Source organism: Macaca thibetana, chromosome 3 (assembly GCF_024542745.1).
Source record: "Macaca thibetana thibetana isolate TM-01 chromosome 3, ASM2454274v1, whole genome shotgun sequence".
Taxonomy (NCBI): Eukaryota; Metazoa; Chordata; class Mammalia; order Primates; family Cercopithecidae; genus Macaca; species Macaca thibetana.
The window spans coordinates 126,999,003-127,012,337 of NC_065580.1; the positions used below are offsets into that span (position 1 = coordinate 126,999,003).

General features: G+C 42.7%; 1 protein-coding gene, 1 non-coding gene and 1 pseudogene across 3 annotated transcripts in view; 2 read left to right on the forward strand and 1 right to left on the reverse strand.

The window, feature by feature from the left end:
* The window catches only part of MRPS17 (mitochondrial ribosomal protein S17), a 457,376-nt gene that overhangs the window by 428,841 nt on the left and 15,200 nt on the right, over window positions 1-13,335 (reverse strand). The window lies entirely within an intron of this gene.
* Window positions 412-523, forward strand: LOC126951769 (U6 spliceosomal RNA). The gene has a single exon (XR_007724634.1). It is a non-coding gene; the product is annotated as a U6 spliceosomal RNA (small nuclear RNA).
* LOC126950236 (60S ribosomal export protein NMD3-like) lies at window positions 908-3,724 on the forward strand (annotated as a pseudogene). Its single transcript, XR_007724081.1, has one exon. The product of XR_007724081.1 is annotated as a 60S ribosomal export protein NMD3-like (transcript).

Sequence of the window (13,335 nt, forward strand, 5' to 3'; positions counted from 1 at the left end):
TTTTTTTTCCTGTAGAGATGGTGGTTTCACTGTGTTAGCCAGTCTGGTCTCAAACTCTTGGCCTAGAGTGATCCTTGGTCACCTAAACGGATGGGATTACAGGCCTGAGCCACCATGCCTGGCCTCACATATTTTGATGTATAAAACACCAAAGATCCTTTTAAGGAGCTGAACAAATCAGTAATTTTTAAAGAAAAAAGTAGTGGGAGTGTCTAGTACAACAAACATTCCAGGCTGGGCACAGCGGCTCATGCCTGTAATCTCAACACTTTGGGAGGCTCAGGCGGGAGGATTTCTTGAGCCCTGGAAAGCGGAGGTTGCAGTGAGCCATGACCATGCCACTGTATTCCAGCCTGGAAGACACAGTGAAGCCCTGTCTCAAAAATAAATTAACTAATAAATCCACAACCAGTGCTCACTTCAGCAGCACATATACTAAAATTGGCATGACACGGAGAAGATGAGCATGATACCTGGGAAAGGATGACACGCAAATTCATGAAGCATTTTAGGCAATATTATTTGTATTTCAAATAATTGGCCCACTTTTGTTAGTTTTGTTTTGTTGGAGTTTTTATTAAAATAAATTATCTGCATACAGAATACGCTGTAATTCATTATATAGTCTCTAATTAATTTTGACTTTGTTGCTGTTTAAGCTTTTAGAAAAAATAACATTCAAATGTACGAATCTTATCCTAAATTACTTTGATGTTTTATTTTATACTTACAGAAGCCCTCCCAAGTATCATATAAAATTCTCATGCTTAAGTTTGTTTTTCTCATGTTATTTGTATTTGAATCAATCACCTATCAGTTAGTAATATATTTTTTAAAATATTATTTAAGAGCTGTGTGTATTCTTACACAATGATAATTACTTTTTATTTTTAGATTTATAGTATTTGCCTATTATTATACTAAAGCTGACAACTTCCCTTTTTAAAATAGTGATGAAACACACATACTACAAAATTTACCATTGTATCTATTTTAAGTGTACATTTTAGAAGTAATAAATGTTTTCACATTACTGTGCAATCATCATAACCATCCACCTCCAGAACATTTTTTGTTTTGGAAAAGTGTAACTCTGCACCCATTAAACAACAATCTCCATTTTCCCCTCCCCCTGACCTTGGCAACCACTATTGTACTTTCTGTCTCCATGCATTTACCTATGCCAGGTACCTCATAAAAGCTGAACCACTTAGAATTTGTTGTTTTGTGATCAGTTTATTTTACTTGACATACTGTCCTTAAGGTTAATGCATGTTGTAGCATGGTTAAATTTTTTGGTGTTTTTTGTTTGTTTGTTTGTTTTTTTGAGACAGACTCTCCCTCTGTCACCTAGGCTAGAGTGCGGTGGTGCAATCTCAGCTCATGGCAACCTCTGCCTCCCCAGTTCAAGCGATTCTCCTGCCTCAGATTCCCGAGTAACTGGGACTACAGGCACCCACCACCACACCCGGCTAATTTTTGTATTTTCAGTAAAGATGGAGTTTCACTAAATTGGCCAGGCTGGTCTTGAACTCCTGACCTCGCGATCTGCCTGCCTCAGGCTCCCAAAGTGCTGGGATTACAGGCATGAGCCACTATGCCCAGCCTTTTTTTTTTTTCTTTTTTTTAAGATTAACTATATCCCATTCTATGTGTGAGAATGGAAGGTCCTGACCTAAGCAATTTTGGAAAACAGTACTTTAATTGGATACTGTAAGACTCAAGAACTATACAAAAACACTGTATTCTAGTTGAACAATTTGCTTCCCAAAAGGGTAGCAAATGCTTCCCAAATGGACTAGCAATTCTGAGTCTACTTTACATGTTTGTGTATGTCTACAGACACACAAACATACACACACTTGTTCCAATATGTAAGGAAAATGTCTGTCTGTCTCCAAAACCGGTGCAAAGCCTGCGAAATATGAACCAGATTTGTGTGTGTATTCGAGTAACCAGTGCCATTCACCTCGTTGATCCAAACACCCTACAAGTTGCAGATACTGATGGGAGCACTTTCTGGAGTAACCCTTTCAATAGTTTATGTCATCTCAGACAGCTAGAGGAGTTTATTGTGATGGAATGCAGCATAGTCCGAGATATAAAATGTGGTGCAGATGCTGGAATGATGTAAAAAAGCATACCCTCAGGGAAGTCTGGGTACAGAAGACATCTGAAATGAATACAGATAAACAGTATTTTTGTCGTACTCATTTGGGACATCTTCTAAATCCTGGAGACCTGGTGTTACAGTTTGATTTGGCCAGCTGTAATTTAAATGATGAGCATGTCAACAAAATGAACTCGGATAGAGTTCCAGATGTGGTATTAATCAAGAAGAACTAAGACTGAACCAAACATCAGTGATGTAGAAACTGGAAATTGAAAGAGCTTGTGAGAGAGAGAACATGTATACAGATGATGAAAGGCAATACCAAGATTTTCTTGAAGATCTTGAAGAAGATGAGGCAATTAGAAAAAAAAGTCAACATTTACAGAGAATCAACCATCCCTGTGGAAAGTGATGATGATGAAGGAGCACCTCGAATTAGTCTGACTGAGATGCTTGAAGACCTTCATATTTCCCACGATGCCACTGGTGAAGTTGCATCAATGATGACAAATGAGACACTATAGACTGTTTCAACATACGTGGGCTTAAGAAGTTAGACAAAATTACCTTAAGTGTCTCTTCCATCTATGCCTCCAGATTTCAAGCAGAGAAATTAAGTTTTAAACCTGAATAAACATGATTGTTTTGATTGCTCACTCAAAGCACTGAAAAAGATGAATGGCTTTGAAGTTTTAGATAATAAACGATTATGGAGAATGTAATTATTATTGATATTTAGGCTATTTTTATGTGAAATTTTATCACTGTGTTTTTTTATATAAGGCACTATAGTATTTTCACATAGTATAGTACCCTGAATGTAAAAGCTCAAAAATTGTGATTCCTTGGACATTCACTAAATCTTCAAGCAAAAACACATTTTTATATTCTTTTTACATTGATTACTTTAGTGAAAGACCATATGAAAAATCATTTTTAATATTGTTACATACTTTGATACACCTTACATCATTTTTATGTTCTTGAGGGAGGGAAATTAGGGTCAGTTTATCACTGAATGATTCAGGAGGCAAGTCAATCTTTTTTATTTCCTTATAAAATTAATATATTCAAAAGCTGTTAAACAGAGGGTTATCTTAATTTTTATGGCAGTAGAAGGAAATATATTTAAAATATTTGTAGATTTGTAGCAAATAGAGACTCATTATTTAAAGATTAAATAACAATTTTTTTCTTCTGTTATTTTTGCCAATTTAAGGTGGTTGCTGTGTATGTCATATAAATATCTTCCTACCAGGTCAAAAATGTTGCTTTTAAAATGTTTGTTTATAAATTGAGAAGGAAGGAATTTTCTCTCTGTAAGTTTCTGTCATTGAACACGCCACTGTCAGAAAGAATATTAGAATCCAGCATGAAGGTAATGACTAATAAAAATGAGGTACATACTTTATAAAACCATTAATCAGATTTGAATGAGGAATGCTTTCCACATCCTTGAAAGAAAAACTGTGGCTTGGTTTTTAAAGTGTTCTGAGACTGAAGTATTAAGATCCTGTTTCTCCAAGCAAGATCAGACTTACTAAGTATACCACAACTAAGAGCTAATTCATTCATTCTATGTGTGCCACTAAATCAAGAGATTGAGCAAGTCAAAAAACAAACGAACAAACAAAAAACAAAACAATCTCCCCAAGAGTCTCTCCAGAAAAAAAGGCCACCAAGACCATCTTGCCATTGGTGAATTTCTTCGTGGTTATGTACCAGATGGATTTAAGTCTCTCATCCTACTCGATCCTGGTATCAAGATATGAGCTAGCCATCCTGGGTGTCCAGAAGCTTGTGACCAGTGCCTATGCCACTGTGAGCCCTTTGCTGCTAATAAGGTCTGAAAAAAGGATAATTGATATTCTGCAAATGATGAGACAGAAGTATCACATATTTTTTCTTTCAAAATAATTATCTGAAAAAGAGATTCTAACACCAGTTAAATTATTCAAGTATCAGAAAATTTGATATTTTATTTCATTACATGTATAGAGTTTAACACTGTTATTTTATGTCAATCATTTGAAAACTGATGCTGCCAAAGACTTGAGGGATCCTTTAGTTCATCGTCCACCGTGATTTGATAGCCCAATATGTTTGCAGTTTGTTGCATTTCAATTCCTTGAACTTCATTTTAATTTTTTTTCTTTTTGAAGTGTATTCTTAATAAGCTCATGTTGGTAATAAGATTTCTCCTTTTTTTACTTTTGGAAATCATTTAGTGCATCCTTACCTATTCAAAATATGTTAGTGAAGTCTCTAATTATTTGTTGAACAGGAACTTCTCCCAGCACTCTTACTTATTTCTCTGTTTTCTGGCTGAACACCGGCTCTGGAGAGTTTGCTCTCACCTTCATTGGTTCTCTCTTCTCTCTCATGGCTTTAACTTTTTTTTCTTTTCTTGGGTGTTATACAGTTTGACTTTTATTTCTGTTGAGTATTTTTTGTTGGTGGCCACTTTTAATCACAATACACTTCGCATTCAAGGGTTCCCATCTGATATTCAGTTTCAGAAATTTATAACTATTTGTTATTAGTGTGATTTGTTAGTTGTATGTAAGCTAGTGAAACCAATGTGTTTGATTTCATCTCATTTTATTCTTTGTACATGTATAATCATAATTGTATTGTGGTTATTTTGTTTTTCCGTAGTTGTTTTATTTCTTCATTTCAGTATTCTAGTTCACTAATCCTGTTGTTATTAATTTGGTCTCATTTAATAATTAAACCATACATTGTATATTAAATTTATTTAAGTTTCAGTTGTTCAATTTCTATTTCAGTCTTCGCAAAACATGCCTGTTTAGTGTATGTGTGTGTGTGTGTGTGTGTGTGTGTGTTTGAGAAAGAATCTCTCTGTCATCCAGGCTTGAGTTCAGTGCTGGTCATAGCTCACTGCAACCTCAAATTCCTGGTCTCAAGAGACCCTCTCACCTACACCTCCCCAGCAGCTGATACTACAGGCACACACCACCGTGCCTGGCTTATTTTTTTTTTTTTTTTTTGCATCTATTTGTTGTAGAGACAGCTTTTGCTTTGTTGCCCAAGCTGGTCTCAAACTCCCGGCCACAAGTGATCCTCTTGCCTTGGCCCCCACAAAGTGCTGGGAGTACAGAATGAGCCACTGCCCCCAGTGCCCGCTTTAGAACTTCATGTGTTTTCAAAATTATTTTGATATTCTCTTTCCCCATTTGTGTTACTGAATTATTTTAAATATGTTTTCAATCTATGAAGTTTATGTGATATATAATTTCTTCTTTCCCTTTTTTGGGTAGCTTATTTTGTGTGCTTCATAATTTACAATTTGGTTCTTACATTGTACAGACCTCACATTTGGGATGGCCCCACTTAGTAATTTTCTCTGTTTATTCCAAGGGGCAGAGTGGACGATCCTCACAGGCTTTAGGTCTGTGTAATCAGCCCTGCAATCAGAGCCGTATCTGAGTATCTGAAGGCGGCTCTAACTTCTCGCTTTCATGACTCTTGTTAGTATGTCTCTTGATTCACTTCTGGTCCTGGGAAGTTCCCGTATTTTTCTACCAGCTATGCTGGGCAGTTTTAGAATTCTTGTAAAATTTAAAGATTTTTAAGTTACTACATTAAATGACCTTTGAGAATATGTTATTCTATACTAAAACATCAAATGTACACACGTGTTGTGAGTAAAAATTTTTACATAAATGTTTTGTGTAGAACAGTGCCACATGAGAAATTTTAATTTTTCTTATTCAATGCCCATGTATTATACACTAACATTATCTATGAAGTGTAAATATTTTCTTAATACTTGGAAGAATTTTTATGTTTTGGACAAATACCTGAAGTGATCATGCTCCACTGTAATGCATAACTCCTGCATGTGGGCAGAATTGCTATTCTTCTCTAAAATTAAGAATCTTAATTAGTAGAATTAAATATACAAATTCAGGTCTTTTAGTTTCAGTCATGAAGCTTCCTCCTTAGCATTTCTCTGGTGCTATAAAAGTCATCTCAGTTTGAACGTTCTATTTAATCTAGATGTCATTTAAAACAATCTTAGGGATAAAAGACTACGCATTGGGTACAGTGTACACTGCTCAGGTGATGGATGCACCAACATCTCAGAAATAACCACAAAAAACTTATCCCTGTAACCAAACACCACCTGTTCCCCAAACACCTATTGAAATAAAAATTTGCCTAAAATTAAAAAAATAAAATAATCTGAAAGGAAATTTGCATGTGGCTACATGTTACTTGTTACTTTAATTTTTATTGTCATTTTACAGTGTTCAAGAAACATTGCTTATGGGAGTTCTGCCTTTGTGAAGTTAAAGACACTAATTTAGATTTAAACCCTTGCAATATTAAATGATATTCTTGGTATTAGAAAATTCTGTCCATCCTCTGTTTAGTGCTCCAAAATGCTGATCAATTTTCCACTTATTAACTTTCTAATAAAGTTTCAAACTTTGGGTTTTATTATTATTATGAGACAAAGTCTAGCTCTGTCCCCAGGCTGGAGTGCAGTGGCACAATCTTGGCTCACTGCAACCTCTGCCTCCCAGGTTCAAGCAATTCTCCTGCCTCAGCCTCCTGAGTATCTGGGACTATAGGCATGCGCCACCATGCCCAGCTAATTTTTGTATTTTTAGTAGAGACTGGGTTTCACCATGTTGGCCAGGATGGTCTCGAACTTCCGACCTCATGATCTGCCTGCCTCGGCCTCCCAAATTGCTGGGATTACAGGCAGGATCATTGTCCCCGGCTTTTTTTTTTTTAGTTTCAAACTTTATGATAATTACTTAACACTCTTTATTTTTTTTATACCAGACAGTTGATTTCTGTGATCATTTTAAAATCAATTAATAACATTGTAAATGTATCAGTTTTTCATTTAATTAATCTCTGTGTACACAGTGAACTCTTTGGTATTAAATGTACATGCATATGGCTTGAAATTACAGCTAACACATCATTAATATCTAAGAATTAACCACTCTGATTAATCAGATTTTCATCTCTTTCTACCATTTTGCATTTACTGCATCATTTTGTGTGTATTAAAATTTATAATTCCTTTCTCTAAACATATTTCCAATATATGAAATTTATGTGATGTACAAATATTAATATTTAGGAGGTACTTTCAGTTTGTCATTTAGGCAAAATCAAGTCTAATGACACAGTTTTCCAATTAACTTTATTCTTTGTTACCTATTTATAATATTTAAATTTAATGAGCCCATAATTATATTCATATATACATACACATATAAATGATTATTACAGTAAAGCAATTTAACATATGCATGAACTCATGTAGTTTTCTTTTGGTGTCAAAGCACCTAAAGTTTACCCTATTCAAAAATTACCAGCATATAGTATAAAAATAGTAACTATAACCTTTAAACTGTACTTTATTCCTCCAGTTTCGTTTATTTTATATAACTGAAACGTTGTGTCTCTTCTCTCCCCAGTCATCATTCTATCGTGTCTCTATGTATTTAAACTTTTTAAAAGTTTCATATATAACAGAAATTATGCAGTATTTTTCTCTCTCCCTAAGCTATTTCACTTAGCTTAATATCCTCCATGTTCATTTATATTATCACAAATGGCAGTATCTTCTCATTTTTAAAAGCTGAAATAGCCAGGCGCGGTGGCTCACGCCTGTAATCCCAGCACTTTGGAAGGCCGAGGCAGGTGATCACAAGGTCAGGAGATCAAGACCATCCTGGCTGACATGGTGAAACCCCACCTCTACTAAAAATATAAAAAACTAGCCGGGCGAGGTGGCGGGCGCCTGTAGTCCCAGCTACTCGGGAGGCTGAGGCAGGAGAATGGCGTGAACCCGGGAGGTGGAGCTTGCAGTGAGCTGAGATCTGGCCACTGCACTCCAGCCTGAGTGAGACTCCGTCTCAAAAAAATATATATATATATATATATAAAAGCTGAAATATTTACATTATTATATATTATACACACACACACAAACACCTCCCCCACAATTTCTTTCTCCACTCATCCATCAATGAACAGTAACTTGATCCCATGGCTTGGCTGTTGGGAACAACGCTGCGGTTGGGCAGGGGGAAGAGAATGCAGATATCTCTACAAGATGCTGATTTCATTTCCTATTGATATATAATTTATGAGAGGGATTGCTGACCCATAGAGTAGTTCTATTTTTAGATTTCCAGAACCTTCATACTGTTTTCCTTAATGGCTGTACTTAAATTCTAACCAGCAGTGTACAAATGTTCCCTTCTCTCCACACCATCACCAATGCTTGTTATTTATTGTCCTTTTTATAACAGCCATCCTAACAGATGGGAGGTGATATCTCATTGTTATTTAACCAGAAACTGTAAAAATCCTACAAGAAAACATAGGGCAAAAGCTCCTCGACATTGGTTCAGATAATAACTTATTAAATATGACACTAAAAGCACAAGAAACAAAAAACAAAAATACAAGTAGGAGTACATCTAACCCTAAAGCTTCTGCACAGGAGAAACCAATCAATGAAAGTAAAAAGCAGCTTATGAACTCGGAGAAAATATTTGTAACAATATATCTCATAAGGGGTTAATATCAAAATACATAAGAAACCCACACAACTGAATAGAAAAGAGAATATTCACCAAAATCTAATAAACTGATTTAAAAACAAGCAAAGAACCTGAATAGACATTTATCTTTAAAAAAAAGATATAAATATGGCTAACAAGTGCTCAACATCAGTATGCATCAGGAAAATGCAGATCAAAGTCCTCATTTACTTTCTATATTATATATATAATTTATTTCACATAATAAATATGTGTACAGCAGGTACAGTAATCTGCATCCTACAACTGAGGACCCTGAGACTGGTGACTCGGGGATGCATCTGCATGGAGCCGGCCTGGGGTGGAGTGGATGGTGCTGAAGAGGACAGCGGATGACGTAGATCCAGGGGCAGCGACTCACTTGGGACCCCTCAGCAGAGAAGCCTCGGTCAGTCCCCAAAGCTCAGTAGCACCTTGGACAGAGGACAGGTGGGTGAGGTTGTCAGAAAAGAATGGTGGGAGGAGGACAGCCAGGTGCCCCAAGCCAGGGCCCCTGAGAACCTCCTGAGGCTAGAAATTGGGTAGAGGGCCAAGCTGGCCACCTGTGGGGCCCTCAGTCACCCTCATTACCTCTGGTGCCACAGCAGCAGTGCACAGCAGCCCAATTAGTAAGTGGACAAGGCAGGCATGTTCATGGATCAGAGGAGTCTTGCTCAAGGGCTTTTACAGGATGAAGGTAAAAGAAGGGCCACTGTGGCTGGAGAGAGGGTCACAGTCTCTGGGTCAGACACGATGGAGAAATGAGGAAAAGGGAAGGGGTGGTGGCCAATATGCAGGAGAGGCAGGTGGACGTGCGATGGTCAGAGTCTATTAGACAGGATGGGCTCCAGGTGCATCCTCAGTGTACTGGGCACTTCTCAGCCTTCCTGGAATTGAGCCGGGTGATGTGGTCACTTTTGGGGAGACTGTTGTCAGGGCCCAGCCACACACCCCTGGGCAACACTGTCCCATCTCGGGACTGGACTTGCTCAGCTCCCACAGGGGATGCTGCCTGCAGCCCAGGAGGGGCAGCCCCACTGTGCAGCCCGAGCCCCCATGGATCCTGAGCAGTCCCTGCCTGATCTTGTACTCCTTCTGCTCCTTTGCCCCAGCCCCTCCTGAGTGTCAGCCAGCACGGAGGCCTTGTCTGTCCTTTCTTCCCTATGCAGGCTCCTGGGCTGAGACCTGGCCCCCAGCCTGGTCCAGGTCCTCAGCTCTCCTTCCATTGCCTTACAGTGAGACAGATCTGCCCGTCTGTGCCCTGGAGGTGGAGGTAAGAGCCTGACCCTGCTGTATGGGGGCTGCTCCATAGATGGGCGACTTGGCAGGGGGTGTGTGATGCGGAGGCTGTGGCCTGTGGGCATGCGTGCTGGGAATGGGAGTGACACACCGTCACTGGGAGAGGCCACAGTTCCTGCTGAATCTCACCCCAAACTCTAGCCCTGCAGGCTTTGTACCACAGCCACCACTGAGAATCACAGTAGTGTCTCAGGAGTCGCTGCCCGCTGCCCACCAGGCCCTACCTGGAGGCCAAGACCCAACCAAAGCCCAGCGTGTCTGTGCCCTGGGAACAGTGTGTCCTATGGTCATAAGGCCAAGCCACCAATGGCCACTCATCAGGGGCTTGGTTCTGTCCTATTCTGGCTCCTTCCAGTTCAGTCCCATCGGGACCGCTAACCACATGACCCAGCATCCAAGAATCACTCCAGGAAACCTGGCAGCTCAGCTCACTCCATCACTTCTTACCAACAGCAAAAACATCAGGGCATCAGACATACAGATAAATGCCTATAAATGCTTAACTGGAATAAATCTAGGTACAACAAGAAGGCGCAGCTGTGAGTGAGGGTCCCCCATGACTGCTCTTCATGGGGGTTTAGGACAGGCGCCCATTGTTGCTTCCTGGTGCTGCCTGCCTCTCAGACAGGGCAGGACACACTTTCCTCACTAAAAGGACAACAGGCCTTGTCCCTAGCCCTCCTGCCCATCCCTGCAAGGATCACCTTGCTGGGAGGAATCTGATGCCTGGGCATGGGCCGCTTCTAAGCCAGGAACAGGAACACCTTCTGGACACCCCATAGGAAGGAATAAATCCAGATCAGAGTTCACAACCTGAGCTCTTGCCCACTCTTCATGAAGAGGCCCAGTCCTAGGCAGACTGAACCTCTCCTGAGGAACTGTGCAGCCAAAGACTGGAAACTTCCAGAATCCTTAGACTCGGATCCCCCTTGGGGTCACCCTGAAGTCTGTCTCACCAGAGCATCTTCTGTCCATAGATGCCTTATTGGGTCTACAAATGAATACTTACAGAGGTCTGGGGCCCAGCATAGTCACTCCTACTGAATGTCGAGAAGACAAAGGCCAAGAACCCAAGGAAACACCAGGTCTGGCCCTTCCACACCCAACCAGAGTAGGATGCATAGGCCAGACTGTGTCAGAAGCCCAGTTACCCAGATGGAGGGAAAGTCAACCCCAAGGGGGCGGAAGGGATCAGTCACACATCCTGGGCAGACAGTGGTGTGGGGAACACAGGTGAGCTGCACGCTGCTGACTTTCCCTGGCTATGGAAATGAAGTATCTGCAGAAAAAGCCCCCTTTCCTTGCAGAACGGCTGTTTTATGACAGCAGTTTTGACAGTGACTCTTGTGTCCGTTCTGAGGCTTGGCCCTGCTCTATAGAAAATGGAGCAGGCCAAGATGTCCTCAGTGAACATGCACCAGAATGACCTAGATGTGAGCCAAACCTTCACAGCCACGCCATGTTCAGAGAGCGCTGCAGCGTCAAGTAAGGCAGGTGGGGCTTGGAGGGTCCCAGGGGAGGTGGGGAATCCAGAGGGATGGGGCATCTGAGGGACAGTGGGGAGGTCTCAGGACAGGGTAGGGTCTCAGAGAAGAGGGTGACAGCCCAGCCTACTGCCTGGAGATCCGGCCTTCAGAAGGGTCTGCAGAGGGGCCTGGAAGAGTGAGGTTTTCAGGGCAGTCCAGGGGGCTCTGAACACCTCTGCTCCTTCCTCGAAGACAAGAAAATGTTGTGCACCCAGACTGCCACCTTAAAGTGGCCCCTACAGTGCTTGATTGATGGGACAAGTGTGCACAGGAAACCCAGTCCAGGGACCCTGCCCAGGGGTCTGGCTCCTCCAGAAGGACCCAGCTCCCCTCCTCTGCACAGGAGGCAGAGGAAGATCCCTGCAGGGCACACAAACCATGCCCTGCCTGAGAGAGGGCATCACACGGCTGGGGCTGGGACTCAGGGCCAGCATCCTGGGCAGACTGGGCCAGGACTCATCTTGGGAGAGCACTTAGGGAGCCCCCTCTTTCAGGGGTCACATTTGATGGACATGAGAACACCCCTATAAGGAGCTGCAGGACCTTATCTGATCCAGCCTCCTGGGGGAGGTCTCATCCCATGCAGAGGGGGACCCCGACACCACAGACTGAGGCCCCAGTAGGCCCTGCTCAGGTCACCAGCCCTCCACCATGAAGGGCCAGGTCCTCCCATGCCTGCTGCTCCCACAAACCCCTACTTCAAGCTCATCACAAGCTCATCCTGAGGCTCTGGTACATCTGCCTTCTGTAGGGCAAGTGCATGCTCATAGCCAGGGCACATACAGCATTGAAAGTGCACAGAACCCTGTCCCCATGTGCCCGAGAGTGCCGAGGGAGCACACAAGCACACAAAACCTGGCCCGAGGGCGGTGCTCACACTGTCCACAGGACCCTCTGCTTTAACCCAGAGGGAGGGCCAAATCAAGTCAGGCCTGGTGGCCTGGACAGGGCACCATGAGTCCTCCTGGAAACTGGACCCACCCCTGACACAACTCGGATGAAAGCCATGAGTGTGGAGACCACTTCCCTGCCGGGGCCTCCCCCATTTGTGGCCTCCTGTGCAGAGCTGGACCCCAGGGGTGTCCAGAAAGGACCCAGCACTGCCTAGTGTGAGGTGCCCATGGCAGAAACAGGGTGAAGGCACAGACCCCTCCCAGGAGACCCCTCCTGGCCTGATGCCCAGCCCCAAACCTAGACCCCTCTCCTGAAGCTCTCCCTGTTTGTCCTGTGGGAGCTTTCCTAAGATGCACTGTCCCAGGCCTGGGCTCTGGATGATGATGTGGTTGTGAAGCACTTTCAGGCCTCCATGGCTGAGCTCAGAAAGATGCACTGTGACCACTGCCCCCAACGTGGTCTCCAGCACCAGGTCCCCTCCTGAGTCACCATCTAAGACAGTAAATAGTGGGGAGTGCCCAGGACCCTCCATCCCTGCTCCCCAAGCCTTCCTTTTCCTTCTCCTCTTCCTTCTCTAAGAAGCTTCTAAAAACAGGCCAGCTGGGCCCCAGGGCAGGCGCTGGACTCACCTCAGTAACAGGGCAGGGGATGAGGGCAAGACCCCTCCAAGCCCCCACCACACACTTCCCCTCCTGCCCTAGAAGAACCCTGGAGGCCCCTGGAGGGCTCGGTCCCGTCTGTGCTAGCTCACACCCATAGCTGCCAGCACCAACAGGGCCAGAGTGCAGTAGGGGTCCCCACTCACGAGTTCCTATACTATACGCAGTAAACACCCCCACTGTGGGATCAGCAGGGACACTCACTCACGAGCGCCCATACATACCCCAGGCGGTACACACCCCTCACTGTGGGATCAGCAGCCTGT